We start from the raw sequence: 17,270 nt of genomic DNA, 5'->3' as shown, positions 1-17,270 counted from the left end.
AGGGACATTTTTGCTGGATAAAAGCTTAAGTGCACATTAACTGGATCAAATTCTTAAATGTACATCTGAGATATGAAGAGTAAAATAGAACACCCAACTTCCATTAACCAAACAAAATTCATTAGTGTAATTCATTAATATAAGCCAAAGGTTCCATGAATTCCAGCTATCCATAGGCACATGATCTCTAAAAGGTCATCCTGTGTTCACTTTAGTCAGTATATGAATATGTGTGAATGAGCAAGAAAAATTTTAGTTTTCTCTTTGCAAATTTTATTTTTTTTAATTTTTTTTTAATAAAGCTTGTAATTGTCAGGTCTGTGTTTATCAAAAGCATGTGACAAAAAGACCAGTATGAATACTATCAGGGTTTCAGTTTGACAAAGCAAGTGTAAAAAGACCTAGTGGAATCTGACAAACATATATATCGTAGCTTTCTAATAATAAAAATGTCCCACTCGCCTTAGATGTGGGACACCATGTCCTGGAAGACGGCTTCTTGTTACCTGAGCAGCTGAGCCTCCTCCAGTGAGGGCATGCCCTAAATTGCTCCTTGCAATTGCATTAGTTTCTGAACAAGGTGACAAGACCCCAGGGTCTGTAGGTCAGAACCAGACAAACTGCATCAGATCCCAGATGGCTTCTGCTGGGAGGTTCAGCATCAGCCTGCCTAGTTGGCACATGCCAGGCAGCTCATGGACTGGAGAACAATGTATGGAGCTCAGACAGCTCGGGATTTATGCAGGTTTGCATAGATAGACAACTGAAACACCATGTGCTCCAGGTGAGTTGACTGCAGAGACCCTGCTGCTGAAAGTCTCAGAACTGAGTTTGGGCACATTTCTCTTTGTCTAAACACAAGAGCATGGTCAGTTCAACTCACTTCACTTACCTGGTTCGTACCAATTAACTTAGCCACTAGCTTAATAGTGGCTTATCTTCATCCATTACCTTAATATTTCTTTAATTGACTCAATTTAAGTAAGAAATAAACCACATCTGGTGCAAAATTTGCTGAATGATTGAGATGTGGTGCTGCTCAGTACCTCTCAGTCTGACGTTAACACTAGATCACTTCTAAATAGGCTTCTGAGTATCTGTAACATGACAGTTGCCTTCAGGATAGCCAGAGGAAGGAAAAAAATAATGCTTATTTCTTTTATTTTAAATAACCATCTCATATTGTAGACAAACTAGTAAACATACCTTAGCCAGGCATGCAGCATTTATAAATCAGTGTAAGCAGCTCTGTTGCTCTGATAAAATCAATTGGTATATATTGATTTGCATTTTTCATTGATCAGACCTGCCTGCATGAGATTAACCCCTTGAAATTATCTTTTGTTTGAAAAGTGAATTTGGCCTATTTCTTTGCAGCATGGAATAGCTTTTAATAGGAATGTGAACCCAGAATTCTGGGTCCTTTTAAAAAATGGACTTTGTTCTGGAAATCCACATAATAATTTTTTCCAGGAATAACCTGGGCTTTTTTCAGGCTGGATAAATTCCAGCTCAAGTAATTACACTTTGCCTTCCTCAATTCCTCCAAAGGTCTAATGAATTCAGGCACTCTTAGCATAACATTATTACATGCTGCTACTGTACATGGCTAAACAGCTGTTGTACTTCCCCCCAGTGACAAATACATTTCAGTGGTGCGTGAGCTGATTCCCTTACATCTCTCTGCTGGGGTGTGCCAGAATGATTCCAGTGCTCGCAGTCCTCCAAGAAAAAGCACACTGGTTACACGTACTTTTATCATGGTCTTGCTAGTCTTGCTCATCATTCTTTGTGTTACTGGTTAAATTCACTTCTAGATCTTGAACTACCATAGGTGGGAAAGTCTCAGAGCAAAGGACAGCATGTTGCCAGAGGTGCCAGGTGCAGTGGCAGGTTTTACTCACATGGCACATGTTCTGAATACCTGAAAGGGCAACCCCCACTGAGGTAATTAGTTACATCTGTGTTGCTTGACAGACCTATGACACCTCTGTTGGCTGCTGTCCATCTATAGTGAAAGAAAAGTTTAAAAATCTATAGTTACTGGAGATGGGAAGTTCATAGCTACGGTAGTGCCTATTCTGCTTTACCTTTTGAAAGCATTTTAGCCTCTAGTTTTTTGATTAGGTGTCAGTCCAATCATTGCAGCAGGAGCACGGTGCTTTGATGCCACAAGTTCCCAGTTCTAATAATCTAGTGTGACTTCTGAGATTTGCAAAATCAGCTGCAGTGCTTATGCCTGACCCCTGTTGTCAGAGTGGAGCCAGATGTCCCATTAGAGTCTCACAGAACAGAGGGCTTTCCAGGCCTTGTTCAGCTTCAGAAATCTTGCCCTTTTCTTAACCATGGGGACAGTGAGGATGTTTCAATGTCAGGGTTGAAAGCAACAGACTCTTTCTTCTGTAGTTCAAACAGCTGAAAAGCAATCTGATGCCCAAATGTGATGCCAGGCTACACCATCTACGTGGGGGGACCTGTGCACTGCTGGGGCAGCAGCTGACAGCAGAAGGGCTACAGAGAGAGTGAGTCTCAAGAAAATAAAGATGAACATGACAAGGATCAGAAGGGAAGGTTCTCTACCATGTGCTTTGCTGTTTGACCTTCAAGGATCTTTTTGGACATGCCGTAGGATTTCCAGTCATATGCGTTAACTCCCAGCATCTGCACCAGGTCTACCAGATACAGTGGGCACAATTTTTTTGTGGAGCTGCTGTGAGATGGGATAATCCACACTTCTGTATCTTCTGCACCTGTGGATGCATTTATCTTTCAGCCCACAAGGGGCTCAGTTGATCTTCTTGCATTGCTTGAGGGATAGGATTTCAGTTGGCAGCTTCTGGGTCAGGCTAGCTTTGGCATGTGGAGTAGCTCTGGGAAGGAGATAGTTTAGCTCTGAGTGTCCTGCGTCAGTCTGTCTCTGATGTCCATTAGAGTTTCACTGAGGGCTAATTTACAGCTTCCTTCCTGTATGGATGGCAGCTGTCATCCTACCAGACCCCTCTTCCGACTGCGACACTGACATCCTCGGTCCATGACATGAAGAACTGGGAAAAGGCTGCAGCAGGGAGGTGGTGTGTGCGTGGCCACCGGAGAGCCTGCCTTTCCTGCACGTGCTTCCAGAGTCAGCCAGCTCACATTTCAACTGAACTCAGTCTGGAGGTGGACATATTCAGCACACATCCTTCCTGGGGAAAGGCTGTCATCCCTGAGACACTGCTTCCTCCAAGCCCATTGACTTCCAAGACATGGTATGGCGTGTAGAGAGCAAGTTAAAGCATTAGAAAAAAAGGTTTGTTTTCACATGTGTTCCTGGGCAAATTGACATTCTCCAGAGGAGAATGTAGATGAGAATTGGAATGGTAAAAAAATGGAAAAAACTCGTGGGTTGAGATAAAGACAGTTTAATAGGGAAAGTAAAAGTCACACACAAAGCAAAATGAGGAATTTGTTCACTGCTTCCCATGGGCAGGCAGGTGTTCAGCCATCTCCAGAAGAGCAGGGCCTCATCACATGTAACAGTGACTTGGGAAGACAAATATCACTCCAAACTTCCTCCCCTTCCTTCTTCCTCCCCCAGCTCTATATGCCAAGCACAACACCAATACAGTATGGGATATGCCTTGGGTCATTTGGGGTCAGATGTCCCAGCTGTGTCCCCTCCCAATTCCTTGTGCACCCCCAGCCTCCTTGCTGGTGGGGTGAGTGAGGAGCAGCAAAGGCATTGACTCTGTGTAAGCCCTGCTCGGCAGTAACAGAAACATCCCTGTGTTATCAACCCTGTGTTCAGCACAAATCCAAAACATAGCCCCATATTAGCTGCTATGGAGAAAATGAACTCTATCCCAGCCAAATCCAGCACAGAGGCCACACTCTTCTCCTCAGCTTTAGGCACCTGCATAAATGTTGACAAAGTTTTGCACATAACCTGAAGCATTTTTAGAGGAGGTGCCTCATGTGATCTGGAGTGCTGTCCATCTCTGGTGCCTCCATACAGTGTCAATCTCATTCAAGACAGGCTTCAAGGTTATACCTGCTGGCCTCCTTCCCCTACCAGCACCCATCCCAGCAGGGGCAGTAGTCGGGGTCTTTCTCTGCCAAGGAGAAGGGGAGTAAGGAGCTGATGCTGCACTACCCCAGTGCTTGGGGCTGATGCCAGACAAAAGGTAGCTGGTGCCCAGGCAAACAGCTGAAGGCTTAGTTTTGCATTACGGGCTGCTCAGACAGAGCTTTATTTGCTCTTTAGCTTATGCCAAATAGGGAATTCCTGCGGGGAGTAGACACTCAAACTAATGTTTGCCCCTGGGCTGAGGATGTGGGGACATCAAATCGCCAGTTTCAGGATGACCTTGTGTCTCTGTGTAATAGTCACAGAGATCAGTGGAGATGCGGCTCCCCTCCTCCTCTTCCTCAGCTTTCCTACTCTGTTGTCTCAGTTTCTTCATCACCCTCTCCTCTTCACCTTTCTCCTTAGTCTGCACAGATCCATATGGCTTTAACAGAATATCATTAACCTGCAGCACTACAGAAGGCTGGTGCTTTCTTAAAAACCTGCCACTTTCTATTTTTACCCTCTCTGAAGTACAGGCGCCTCAGACCAAGCTGAGGAGGCTGACCTGCTGCTGTGAACAGATCTTGACTGCTCTATCCCTGCTCAAGTCTTATCCTGCTGGTGCTTTAGAGATGCCTTGGACACCAGGTTGTATCTTTTCAAACTGTGGTCCCTTAAGAAATTTGTACAATACCCTGCCTAAAATGGGTAGGAGGAAACTTGCCTTTTCAGATATGCATATGCAAATGAGGATGCCGTGAAATTTGAATAAGAGTATGTGGTTTTGCTCTGTTTCTATATTTCAAATTCCCTTCTTGCCCTATCCTCATTTATTTTTTCTCCTGGTTTCACAAATGTTGTGAGAAATGAGCTAATTTGCCTTTACGACACAATGTGGTACAACACAGGTGTATTGTACACCCCCCCAGCTCATTGTAAGTTCGTGTTGTTCACATGCCTTTTTAAGCAAGAGTCTGATAATAGTTTGTATCATTGAAAAAAAAAAAAAGACTCTCCTTTTTTTGTTTCCCTCAATCTAAGTTGTATTTTCCTCATTTACTGGCTGGATAAGCAAATATTCACTGCTTTCATTTCATTTGTTTGCTTTCTATTCAATGATAATGATATATTTTCATGTAGTACTAAGGCATATAAGTTGGGATGAAGGGAGTGTAGATTGTTTTCTCTTGCAGGCTGATTGCAAACCTTCTCAACATTTACCAGTCATTGTACTGGCAGCCAGTTTAATCACATATTCATGGTAAGGGAATGGGCTTCAAAGATACTTACAAACTGCCTTTTTGCCTCAGAATGTAAAAAAAAAAGTCTTAACACTATGAGATCCAGCTGGACACCCAACTTTCCAAACTCCAGGAATGCTAACATTAAAATTTGAAATTAAATGAAAACCAAATCTTTAAACCTTATGAAATCATCAAGTTTCTTCATGAAAGCTATCTCAAATGTCTAAAGTTCAAAACTTGTAGATTGTACTGGTGTGACTGAAAAACTTTTTTTTTGCAGTAGCAGATTTTTGCTTCAGTGTTCAAACTCTGGAGCAGAGGAACATAAGGCATAGTACCAGATTTGGGCATTTTATATATCCTCTAGTGAAAATTGCTTATATAACTTGAACATGCAGTTCATGCCTTGCAGTATCATCCTGACTCTGAGGACTCACCATGGTTGCTGGCTCCCAAAACCAGGCTGTTCCATATCGGCTGTTTAAATGTCTAAAATACATTTCTTAAAAAAAAAAAAATTACACGGGCAGGTGGTTGCTTACCTGGAAATAACTCTGTGTTTACAGAAAGTCATGGTTTGAGGGACCTTATAATTTACTACAATTTATTTCTTTCATGAGCTGGTAGGTACAAAAAAGGCTTCTTTTTCTTCTTTCTCCAGCTGCAACATAATGAAGTGGTACACATCAAAATCTGCATTTCCACTGCATACAAGGAGCAAGCTTTGCTGTACACAGGGCTCAGCTGTCATGGAAGAAAGACAGGATTGAAGTGACCACACACCGTTTTTTATTCTCTCCCTCACAATCTCTGCTGGATCTGGTGCATTCTCTTTATAAGAAACTGCTATTACAGTAGGGTGTCACTTCAATCCCTGTTCACAGGTGTTACTTCATAATTTTTGGTTGTTTTTTTTTTTTCACCATGAGACAATTAAAACATAAGAACAGACAATTTTGGGATGGTTAAGTAAAACCTTTGAGCTCTTTGTACTTCTGTACAAATTTCCAGGTAAATTTTTCAGTGCAGAAATCTGTTCTTGCCTAGGGGTCATACTCCAGTTCCTGCAGTCCCTGGGTCAGAGTGCTTTTTCTGACTTCAGCCACCAGGGAAACACGGGTTGTCTCAGTAGTGTTCATGCCTGCCATGAATCTCTTATTCCAAGGTCCCATGTTTCTACACTTAGGGCTGTGGGCTCTGAATATATTGCGATGAAGGACCTGAAGCTGCCTAGAATCACAAAGTGATGCCTTGTAAGCTTTGAAATGCCTCCCAGAGGTACTACAAGGAACCTTGTAAGTACTGTCCTGCTACTGTCCCTCTGAGCAGGATGGAGTCATCGCTGGTTTTATTGCTCTCCTTTTGAGGCAATAGGTACAGTCATTGTGTGGAAAGCTGTGATCTTATGACCTAAAGCTGTGATCTTATGACCTAAAAGGACAATCTGCATGAAATTCTTGAAAGGTGAAAAGTTCTCTATGCGTGATTTTATCTATTAGTGAGTGTGGAAGGTTTTCACTGCTGTCCTTGCCTATCTTTGAAAGCATGTGGTTTAATTTCTTCCTGTTATCGAGATTGTTGCTCTTGCTTTTTCCTCCTCACCTTCCTCCTTTTGTACATGGCTGCTGCTTCTGATGCAGCTTGTATCTGCTTTATACAACCCTTGCTGTCTTACCGTTCAAAACTGCCTTCAGTCCTGATAAGAGCACAACAAAAAGCAAAGCACATCATGGCCACAGACCAATATTGCCTCATGGAGCATCTTTGAAGTAACAACCTTGGTTTCTCACTTTGCTTAACAGCTTCTGTTTCAGACCCTTTTGACCCAGTTTTCACAGAGCTTGAGAACTCATCGCCCGCTTTACTTGGTGTCTGCTATACAGTTCACTCTGTTCAGTGATTTCCAATTGACCTTTCCAGTTTATCTTGCTTCTTTGCCACCAGCCAACCAAAGGGCAGGCACTGAATATGTTTAAGGCAGCAGGTTGCTAATGTGGGCACTGTTTGGCCAGTGGATGTGCATCCCTGCAGCAGTGTGAGGAATGACAGAAGGATGTACAGCTTGCTGGTAGAAAGCAGCTGATTTCAAAGCTTAAAGGCTTTGCATATTAGAGCCTGCGCCAAGAAATATTAAATATTATTCCATGTTCAGAAATAAAACTCTGCAGATGATACTGAATGGTATTTCTCTGTATCTTCCTTTCCAGTTTTTCCCAAAGAACTCCTCAAGGCCAGTGTGTAATTTTGGAAAGATTCAGTCCCTTCTGTAAGTGACTGCATACTGTACCTATCTCGTCTTTTCAATGATGCTAGTTTAGACTGTATATGTTCTTTCATGTCCTGGAGACTGACCATGTGTGATTTTGCTTAAAGAATAATAATTAATTTTATTTTAAAATTAATCTAATTTTATTCTTTTACCCTTAGAACATGATTATGTTTGAAAGTAGAATAGCTCACTGGATTCTAAGAACTGGGTGGCTTAAAGGGGCAGTTATGGAAGCTAATCCTTTACTTTCCAAGTTGTTGACTCAATTCCCATTTACACAGTAGTGAGTAACGTTGCCATCTGACAACTGCCTGCAGCTCACATCAAAATGAGATGGTGATTTAAGGCCAGTCTTTGGGGCTGAAGGGAAACTGAAGGGAAGAAAAAAACCAGAAAGACCCTCTAATCTCTACTGCAAGTTGTGACCCTGTGGGCACCCTTGGCTGAGTACCAAGAACTGAGATGAGAGATGCACACATGGCATTCTGCTTGGAAAAATTCCTTATCTCAGTGAGTAAACTCAGCCCATCCTTCACAGGTCATGGTGTGACTCAGGCTTCAAGATGCTTTGCAGCAGCAATGGCCCGACTAGCCAAATGGTAATCTTAAAATGTGGTGGATGCTGGGTGCTTTCAGTTACATGAGAGTGTGTAATGGGTCAACTTTCTTTTAGAAAAAAACTCATGTTTAAAGAAGTCTGTAATTTCTGCAAAAACGCATGTAAATACTTTGGCATCCCTGAAAATCCCTACGTCTTCCAAGTGTAACACACTTCAAGACTTTTCAGGAATGAGGAAACAAAATTTGACCTCTTAGATGAATCAGCTTCCATGTTTGCAGTGGCACTACAAGATTAGGGATACAGTGCCATTAAAAGACCATGTGTGTTACCTCCAGAGCTTGCCTGTAATGAGAATATTGCTGATTTCATACCTTGATTTCAAGTTACTTATAAGCTGTATAGGTCTGCTAGGAGATTAAAATATTGGAATGAATGGAATGGGCAACACAGGGAAAATATTCAGCAATCCCTGACTTTCATAAAACAGAGACTTATCTGCAAGAATATCTTTTCAATCACTTGTAATTACAGCTGTCCACTGATAACCTCAGGGCCAGGATGATACATTAGATTAAGGCCATCAGGTGTGCTGGATTTTACAACTTGGCTGATTTAATGAGTTACTTCAATAGGTATTATAACTGATGTGAATTAATTTCTTCACTGCATGACCAGATCTCCTTGTTAGAAGTCATGTTCCCTGATCTGGCAGACAGTGCAGCCTGGAAGAACAGCTCAATACGCAAGGCTAAGCCATGGGAAAGCATTTTTTCTTAAGCAGAGATGTAGTTCTACCTGCTGCTTAAGTACTACGCTATTAATTCTCTAATTCACAAGGGTGTTAGGGGATGCTGTCCAGTGTTCAGGACAAACAAAATCAAAGTTTGTTACAGTATTGATCTTCTCTGGGTGAAAAAACAGAGCAGAAAACTCTACCTCACTTGAAGCTTGCCCATCTCCTCACTCTTGTGTCCTCCTACATTTTATTTAGAGATACACAATTCACATGCCAGCTGTCCCTTGCGAATGGTTAGTGGCAAACGCAGTTCACCTCCAGACAGACAATCTTTCTTTTGCTAGCTCTATCCTGGCACAGGAAAAGCCAAACATGGCACTTCTGGAGGATTTGGGAGTGGAGGCATCCAGAGTCAGTGTTGGAAAAGAGAGGTGTGGGATGAAACTAAAAAGCTAACAACATGCCTTTTTTTGTTCAATTTTCAACTGTCCTACTGTAGCATCAGCAGACCCTGACGAAAGGGTGAAAAAAGCTAGAAAAAAGCTAGGTTGTTGATTTTTCCAGTGTCAGTTGAGACTCTGTCCAGGAAACAGAAAGTATTTTATAAAATATGCCTTTGTAGGTGCTGGAATATGTTGGGCTTTGTTACTGGTAAAAAATACCTTCTTGATTCTTTGTTATCCTTGTTCTCATTATAGAGTAAATGGGAGTTTTTCTCTGAACAATGGAGCTCATCTGATAATTTTGAAGCATTTGGACAGTTTTGTTGCAAGTTGCTATTTTCAAGCTCAGTAGGAGGATATAAAATACATGACTGATACATAACTCTAAGCATGACCAGAAACAAGTCAAGAAGGCAAAATGGAGAGCTCACTTGCTGGTTATACTTCATATGCCAAATGTTCTTCTCAAAACCGGAAGGCATTAGACATGAATGGTAAGAATTGTCTGTTAAATTCCATTGTTCTCTTCCTCTTCACACATTCAGTTTAACAACAGCCGTGGTTTAAGTTTCACATATTTCAGTTTAGATTAGTTTCACGTATTTTGAAAGCCATGGAAAGATGAAGAGCAGCAAACAGATAAGATGCTCAGGAGAACCCCACTTTCCATTTCTGGCTTTGAGGTTGCATCACCCATTTCCACCTGTCTGCCACACATTCCTTATGAAAAATCCATTAGTTCAGATTGCTTTTTTAAGAAAAGCTTTTGTTTCAAAAGACAAAACCTCCTCACTGAACCTGTGCAAGAAGTCCATGATCCTTGCCTGTTACAAACAGCTTTTATACATTCAAGGCTGGGCAATTTCACGGGGAAAAAGTACAGGTGATGTCCAAACTCAGGCAGTGGATACACATATTTTCCCACCAATGCTGAATCTGAAATCACTGACAGATTTTAGAGTTAGTGTTGGCCTGGTGTAGCAAAAAAACCCTTACAGGTCTTACCCTCGAATGTCTGCACTCTCATGCTGGCATAAATGCAGTGATGATTTATGCCTGATTCACATTTTTAAAGCACTCAGAAGAAATTTGAGAAGAAAGCACTGAGCAATAATTTATTGGGCCTATGGGTGAAAATAAAGACACCAGAATATTCAGTAAAAATTAGATGGCCTGGGATGCGGTGGGAAACCTAGTTGGCCAGTTTAAGACAGATATCTAACTCTTGGATGGCTTATAAGACGTGATGTCTGTCTTGGTTCTCACATGTTAACCTAATCAGTTTCATACCAAAGTAATTCAACTTATTCACGCAGGCATGAGAGGAGAATGAAGTCTTTAAATAGTTAAAGATTTATAAACATCGAGTATAAAATAGGTGTTATCTCCTGGTTTTTAGTTGTTAGTTCTTTCTGCTACCTGAATGCCTCATTCAAGGCTTTTAGTAGTATTAAAATACAACTTCTACACTATAGAGTAAGAGTTTGTTACCTCTGTTTGTCTTACATGTGCTTCAAAACCTTTGTTTTACTATTTTCAAAGGAAGATTTTTAGCAAAAACCTGACTTCAGTTTGAGTTTTTAAATTTAAATTTGTCATAAAATGTACTTAAACTTATTATAAATGCAGCAAAGTAAGAAACAGGCTTTTTTCTTTTTTTTTTTTCCAAGGTCTTGGCTTTGTGTCTGCTGAGCTAATGGTGTCAGGAAAGCGAGTCAAACTTTAGCTGGTGAAGATGGACTTGTTTTCTCAGGGGCAAGTGGTTTCAAAAGTCTCTACTGGTGCACTTTGCTCCCTGGCAGGAGTGGGGAGCCATGCCTGATTTAATTTTGGCAGTTCTCTACATTCACATGCATACCATCAGTCTTACTCTATTTTTCATTTGGTCCTTTCACACAATATAGCAGGGAAAGAAGCATTTCTTTTAGCGGAAAACGTGATTGTTAACACATGAATTATCAGCAGCCTGCAAGCACAGCTTGGTGTCTTCTAGAGCTCACTTCTGTGTAGCAACTGACATTGTCCATTTAATTCAGCACTGACTTTATACAGGTTTCTAAAGCATCACTTACAGTTTTGTTATCTGACTTCAATAGCAAAAAACAACATAGGTGACCTATGTTTAACTCAAAAAAGTAATAAAAGAGCATATGCTTATTAAGCAATAATATAGGAATCCTAATAAGCTATTTCTACAACTGTTTCTCAAACTAGAAGTATGCATTCTTCTAAGAGCACTGGGTACTCTTTTCCCAGAAGCCATTTAGTATTGTGGCTGAGAAAAACAAATTGGTCAACAATGGATTGCAGTATGAGGAATGTTTTGAGATGAAGTTATGTTTCTTTCCTCCCCCTGGGTAAAGGCTTCCTAATCTGAATTTGTCCAAATTAAAATTGGCAGTGCAATCAATGTACTGATTCACAGACTAACTGTGGGTGAATATTGCACAGAAACCAGGAGTTTATACCAGTCTACTGAGATTTGTCTTAAAAAAATATGATTTTCTGAGCTTTTACTATTTCAAGAAATTGGAAAAATACCTTTATTATTCATTCAAATGTAAAATAATTGATCTGAGATACAACTACTTTATAAAACATATTAAATGATGTATTTTTACATAGACTTTATCTAATACATATCAATATACTGCCTTATGTCTGGAAGAGTAATGAAATAGTTGTTTCTGAATTCTAAAGTCTGGGCTTCGTTCTGTTGTAAAATCTTTCTTTTTATCCAAAGCCAAAATTCCTTGTGCAGTTGTTTTTTTTGTTAGTGTTGTTGTTGTTCTGTTTTATGTTGTGTTTTGGTTTTTTTTCCCACTGGAAGTCAAAATTAATGGACCATTCAGAAAGAAACAATCTCTGTAAGGAAAGATGCAAATCAATCACCTGCGTGTAGCTGATGTCCCCGCGTGATCACTTGTGCTCGGTAGACTACAGGGCATGGAAATATACCCCTATCTCCTGACCTGCTTATTCTTCAGGAGGACAGCTTGCTACTGCCTATCTGGTGGAGCTGTCTCCCTTTCTATCCTACTCTCAAACCAGGATTGTTCGCTGTCCATCTTACTCAGATTTTTAAATATCAGACTAATTGTCTTTCAATGTGGGGCAGTGCACTGTGACACCATAGGTTCTATCTTCTGTTAATCTCTGCATTTCTCCACTGTCATCCATTCACAGCCTACTGTTCCCATCACAGTTGTGGCTGTTTCGGTACAGTTTCAGAAGGCTTTAATAAAAATTATATGTTAGCTGTTTTTTTAAGGTTCTTTAAAACCCTGTCTGGCTTGGAAGATGCTCTGTTATCGTAGGAGGACTGTGGTTGGTTGCTAGCTCTCAGAATGCTTGTGAGCACAGAAAACTTTCTTTCCAGCTCATCTCTTCAGCTCCTGCTCAGGTAAACAGGCATGATTGTATTTCCCTTCGTTTGTTCATTTTGCAGCAGTTCTACATAAGACTGTAAATTCTAAGGGATGTGTGCTGCCTTTTACACTCCCTCAAAAACTTGGTTATGTGCTATATTTACACAAAAACCAGTGTAAATATACTATGTTATTTCCTCTAACAATAGTTCTGACAGACTCCTTGAAGCTGTTACCTGTGATGTGCTTTGGATCAAGCCTAATGAACTGCAGTTATTTGAGGGGGAGCTTATTGTTGACACCTTTGTCACCAGACCAAATCCCTTGGTTCTTTACAACAACCCTCCTGGATGAAGAAAATAAGATCTGTGGGCAGAGGCTGGATGATACACTGCCTGAAGTCAGGCATAATAGTTTAATTGACTAACTTCTGAATCGGTATATTTTGAATAGGTTAATCCTAATAATCTATCAGCACAGAAATGGAAATAAGGACTGAAATGTTAACATTGCCTAGTTTAGTTCTGTTGAGGTGAAATACCCAAACAACTTCCCCCTGTGGAGAAGGGAGCTCAGCGTTACCGAGGCAAGGGTTGTTGATTTGAAGTAATGGACTTTCTTCTTTTAACCAGTGATGAGATGCTAAAAAGAATAAAATATATTCAGCTGCAAATTTCACACAAAATGTCATCCACAAACCTTTGGAATACAAACAGTGTAAAAATCCAGTTGGAAGCAGGCTAGCTCCAAGAAGTACAGCACCCAGTTTTGTGTGCTGTATTGTACCTTAGAGTATGAGCCCTTCTTAGAGAGATGCAGTAATTGGGTAAATCTCATCCCTTGTGCTGACAAGTCTCATCTTGCAAACAGGGTATGATATGTGAAATTAAGATTTAGTATGTATCACACAGTGATACATAAATACCAATTAATAAATTGCAGCCCTGCAAGGATTTTAGTTTGGAGCATGTTTGTAGCTAAGATTTAATTAGTTGGCTTTACATTCTGAATATGGAAGTTCAGCACACACTTTTGTATGTGAATAGTCCCCCTGAAATCAAGTGGAACAACTATCAAGGTCATAGCAAGCTTCTTGTCTGCCACCAATGTGAAGCCTGCTGCAGATGTTTACACAGAGTATGATTTTTAAAATTGCATGCATTTATTTACTCTGATAGAATTATTTGCCCCAGGTCAAGTGAGTAATTTGTGTGGATCTAAGATTTATTCTCCTAAGGAAAGTCTCCTTTTTAATTCTTATCCTTTATCCTGTTCTCCAAATTTCTCCTTCTTCAAGTAGGCACTTCCACATGCTGCAAAATGTATTGAGCACCCATAGTTACATCTGAAAAATGTCAACAGAGAACACAAAATGCGTTTGCCTGTGTTTGAGAGCCTTTTTAGTAATTTGGAGTGGCAGCAGGATGACTGCAGCTGATGCAAAAGGAAAAGGTATGGTTTTTAAGCCGCATAGGTAGCAAATTATCTCAATAGTTCATATTTAATCTTTTTTTCTGTTTGGGTTCTAACGCTGGCACTGAGCTCTTGGTTCATGATAAAAAACCAATATATATTTAGTCTTAATTGCAGTTCATCACTTCACTCTTTTAGTAATTTTGATTATTTTGCTACTTGATTCAGCACAAGAATCAAGTATCATTTGGAATAGAGGACTAGGAAAATAACTCCACCAAAAAAGAGTTTGTTGAGTAAAAATGTGTTGTCTTATTGCCTGTAATCAGTAACACTAGAAGTGTGAAGGAAGTAAATGTTGTCCCTGTCTGCTGGCAATGTTGTGCTCTTAGCTGCTGATATAATTTTAAAATAATCCTTATCTGAGTGGAAGAAAATTCCTTCTCCTTTTCCTCAGAGTGACTGTTGTCCTTCTGTTCCCAAGTGTGATATGTGCCATGGATGAGGGAACTAAAGGAACTTACTGCCTCTGTTTTTCCATCTTACCAAGTTCAGAAATCACTTTCAGAGCAACCCTGTTTAGTCACAAAGCTGTCTGCAGTTCAAAGATTATTGTGACATTATTATTATTAGAAATCACTGCAGGGACAACTTGCCAAATGAACCATTAAAAGCTAGCCAGAGTCACTGAACCAGAGTAAAATTCATTAACGGCTGCTTGGGGCAACATATGGTCTTGGAAGGTCTTTATCTTTTTAACCATTTGTCTCTTCCAGTGTCTGTGGCAGAGCCCTTCACTTCTCTTTCTATCTCATTTGAATGTGAATAGCCATTTCAAAAACTGCAACTTCCCTTTAGTGACAAGCTCATTTAGTGTCACTGTTCAATTGGACCATGTACTGACATGCAGAAATTTGAACTAAAGGGAGAAAACACCTTTTACTACTAAGGAAAACGGTAAGTTCTTTTCTGCTTTGAGACCTTTTCTTGAATCATTTTGGCTGTTTCTTTCCCCTATGTAATCTCTCTTGTGGCTGTTGTTTTTGAGGCTGAGGTTTCAGAGGTGCTAAACCATTTTTATTTCAGATAACAAAAAAAAAAAAAAGGAGGTCGAAACACCGTTCCTGTAAATGGAGTTCCCACAATTAGAGCCTACTGTTCAAAATCTGATCAGCAGCTTGCCTGTGCCTTAGAGCATGTGCCAACACTGCCGTCTAGCTTCTGCAAGGGTTTTGTGCGCTTTTGCTTCTTGGTTGCTTGTGTTCCTGTGTTAACCCAGCTTTGTTGAGCCGCTGTTGGTGAGCCAAGGTCCTGTAGTATTGACTTCTGTTGGGATACACAGAATCATTTGAAGTGGTCACAGCACGAGAGGAGGGATTGAAGATGACAGCAGCACACAGTAGAGGAGATCTGAAGTGGCAACGCATAAAAAACCTGCCAGTCTGTATTTGGAGATAAGGAAATTAAACCCATCTGTCCACAAGGTATTTGCCAGCACCACAACTCAGACAAACCAGTTCTAGGCCTGTTCAGTGTTTCTAATCACAAAGTACTTGTAAAATCCTTGAACAGGGCCTTCTGACATGTCACCCTCAAACATGTCCTTTGGGCTCACTGTTGACTTCTGCATTCCTGTGTGTCTCTCTCACCCTTATCCTTCTCTGTCTCATACCATGCATACATCTTTTTGACTCTTTCACCGTGGAATCTGTACGTTTTGTTTCTTGGTCTGTGGTGACTTGTGAACTACTTGCAGTCTGAAGTACTGTCTTTAGGTTTAAATGCATTTTACATCTGGTCATCTTGGGATTTTAAAAGATTGTTTGGTTTCCATTTACCATGAACTTGTGTGTGTTTACCAAAATTTGTATTTATATAGCCTTTAGGCTATAGGTAGTATTGCATATATAATAGAGAGGCTAATGAAAGCATATAATTTTTATTAAGCAGGTAGAGAGCTCTATTAAACTCTAGTTTGAAACTGCACAAATCCTGCATTTTCAAACAGCATGCAGTGCAGGGTTGTAATTATGTTCCAGCTTCCTTGGTGGAGTAACATGTAAGAAGTTACCATCATCATATGTTAAAGTGATTTAAAGCTGAATTTAGCCCAGAGTGGTCTAACTAATGATTTTGTTTCTGACTGTTTTCAGTAGCCTTCCCTAAATAACTCAGCTACAACCTTAGAATCATAGGATCATAAAGGTTGGAAAAGACCTTCAGGATAGTCAAGTCCAACCTTTGACCAATTGTCACCCTGTCAATTAGACCATAGCACCAAGTGCCATGTCCAGTCATTTCTTGACACTTCCAGGAATGGTAACTCCACAATTCTGTGGGCAGCCTGTTCCAATGCCTGGACACCCTTTCAGTGAAGAAATTCTTCCTGATGTCCAACCTGAACCTCCTCGGCACAACTTGAGGCTATGCTCTCTCCTCCTTTCACTAGTTACCAGGGAAAAGAGGCTGATCCTTACCTGGCTACAATCTCCTTTCTAGGTAGTTGTAGAGTGTGATAAGGTCTCATGTGAGCCTCCTTTTCTCCAAGCTAAAGAAAGCCAGCTCCTTCAGCCACTCCTCATATGACTTACCCTCTAGCACCTTCAACCAGCTTCATTGTCCTTCTCTGGACTTGCTCCAGCACCTCAGTGTCTTTCTTGAGGGGCCCAGAACTGGACACAGGACTTAAGGTGTGGCCTCTCCAAGTATAGACGGACTGTTACTGCCCTGGTCCTGTTGGACACACGATTTCTGATCCAAGCCAGGATGCCACTGGCCTTCCTGGCTATCTGGGCACACTGTTGTCTTGTGTTCAACTGGCTATCAATCAGCAACCCCAGGTCCTTTTTTGCTGAGCAGCTTTCCAGCCACTCTTTGCCCAGCCTGCAGCACTGCCTGGGGTTGTTGAGGCCCAAGGTCAGAGCTGGCACTTTACCTTATTGAACCTCATATTGTTGGCCTTGGCCCATTGATCCAGCCAGTCCAGATCCCTCTGCAGAGCCTTCCTGCTCTCCAGTAGATCAACACTCCCACCCAGCATCCACAAACTGACTGCAGGTACACTAGATTCCCTGGTCCAGATCACTGATGAAGATATTAAACAGGACTGGCTGCAATATCGAGCCTTGGGGAACCCCACCAGTGACCAGCTGCCAACTGAATGCAGTACCATTCACCACCACTCTCT

Source organism: Manacus candei, unplaced genomic scaffold, assembly GCF_025592945.1.
Source record: "Manacus candei isolate 608988 ecotype Guabito, Panama unplaced genomic scaffold, ASM2559294v1 h1tg000074l, whole genome shotgun sequence".
NCBI lineage: Eukaryota > Metazoa > Chordata > Aves > Passeriformes > Pipridae > Manacus > Manacus candei.
Note: the sequence above shows the minus strand (reverse complement) of the source record.